Genomic DNA, 2,078 nt, shown 5'->3' with positions numbered 1-2,078 from the left:
TGGGGGGGGGGGGGGGGGCGTACTAGAATTTGAGTCTGAGGTTCACATGTTTATTGAATAATTTTAATGAGTATGGAGGTTATATTAAATATAAACCCACCAGGTTTCGCGTTAAATATTTAGAATGTAGCAGGTTAGAGTCAGAGGATGTTATTGAAATTAAATTAGGGCGCAACATGCATGCATATCATTATGCAATGACTCATAGATATTATATATACAGTCGAACCTGTGTAAGACGGAATCGCAAGGGAGCCAGAAAAAAATTCCGTCTTAGACATTTTCTGTCTTAAACTTAAACAGGGGAATTTAGGGGGAGATGGAGGTTGGAGGGTTCAAAAGCCCAGCCTGTGGGATCAAGGATCACTTGTCTGATCGGCAAGCAGTGATCAAAACTTCACACCTCGAAATTGGTAATATCCTGTCTGATAAAGACATGTGCCACTGTTACTTTTATCCAATTACCACCAGTGCTTGCCTTTCATAGGACCACTGTTTGACCTATTAAAAACTGAAACGTTTGAACATCTCCTTTGGTTCGACCCTTAGCCCCACCCACCAATATGCCACCCCCTCACTGCCATCATTGTAACAACGATTCGAGGAATTATAATTTTTTCGGCTGGCCGTACGATCAGGGCGGCAGGCATTGGTCATTGGTCAATCTAATTTCACACCTCTGGCTTCTGGCTACCCAGGAAAGTTTCCGTAGTGGCTCGCTACTCGAGCACTCTCACGGGAAGTCGTGAGATTTCTGATTTCACACCCACACTACACTGACCATTTGCATCGCTCAGGGTTCACATGAAAGAGTAACATCTACCCCCAAATTGCACCCTACTCCTCTTCCTCGCCCAGCGGCATAGCCATAGCGTTAAGTTTAGAGTCGGCGGAACCAAACTTGCAAATTTTGTTTCAAATCAGGGTTGAGCGGGCAAAGCATTTTCCGTCTTAGACAGGTGAAATCCTCAGAAGCTAGCGGATTTTTCTTTCCGTATCCACGTTGGACAGGTTTCCGTTTTATACAGGTAATTAAAGAGGAATATATCAAGGGGGAAGCGGGGAGATTCTGTTAAGACAGGTTTCCGTTTTATACAGGTTTCTGTTAAGGCAGGTTCGACTGTACATATTATATATATATTGTGGGTGGTTGGCGGGTGTTCTGGTGTGGTTTGCTTCTTCTTTCCTATCAGTCGCCCTCCTTTTTTGTGTTTTTTTACTCTCTTTTAAAACCTCGCTAATTTTCTTCGACACTTATATATTTAATGAATAATGACCTTATTGTGTTGCTGCCATCAAACACTTACTAAAACTAAAATGATATATATATAATTCATTTAATTTGTAATGGGGATTCTTGTCTCTCCTGCCTTCTCTCAGAGCAACTTGATTGCCAAATTGGATTCAGTTCTGACCTTTCTGAAGTATTTTAGTATAATGAGTTTCTACAAATTCAAATGCGTCCTACTCAAAACATATTATCAGTCTATAGATATACATTGTAGATAAAGTTAACCTCATCCTCATTAGATTTAGCTTTTTAACGCCCCCATCAACACAATTTAGATCATTTAGGAGGACCCACCCAGACCAAGAGGAGAATACAAAATTCCAGCAGAAACACCTGCGTGATACGCAATATAATAAAGAATTCTCCCCACTCTGGAATCAAACTAAATCTGGTCTCTTACGTGTAATAGTGAAGCGCCTAACCATGATACACCAGACACAGGTTAACAGGTTAACCAGCGATGGCTGTGATGTTGATTTTAAGTAAAAATGAAATAATTCTTGAAGTTTAATTTTATAATGCCCATAAACTTTAATGAAAAGACCAAAAAATACAAATTGCATTTTATACAGGAACATAAAACGCAAAAAGTGTGGGTTTTTTATTCATTAAAATCAATTGAAGGATGTGAACTGTTGTGTACAGTTCAGTATTCATGAGTGAAGCAGGATGCAAATGTTAGGTTTCCTGTGGTTTCCCCGTCTGTTAGATTTTAAAAGAATCTGAATGTGTCATATTATATGTGTGTGACGGCCCTCTCTCTCTTTTTTTTTTTTTTTTTTTTTTG

General features: G+C 39.5%; 1 protein-coding gene across 1 annotated transcript in view; it reads left to right on the top strand.

Annotated features, from left to right (window-relative positions):
• The window catches only part of LOC101846424 (monocarboxylate transporter 12-B), a 32,418-nt gene that overhangs the window by 1,206 nt on the left and 29,134 nt on the right, over positions 1 to 2,078 (top strand). The window lies entirely within an intron of this gene.

The sequence above is a fragment of the Aplysia californica genome, unplaced genomic scaffold (genome assembly GCF_000002075.1).
Source record: "Aplysia californica isolate F4 #8 unplaced genomic scaffold, AplCal3.0 scaffold00158, whole genome shotgun sequence".
Taxonomy (NCBI): domain Eukaryota; kingdom Metazoa; phylum Mollusca; class Gastropoda; order Aplysiida; family Aplysiidae; genus Aplysia; species Aplysia californica.
This window is presented reverse-complemented; position numbering and strand designations above follow the sequence as displayed.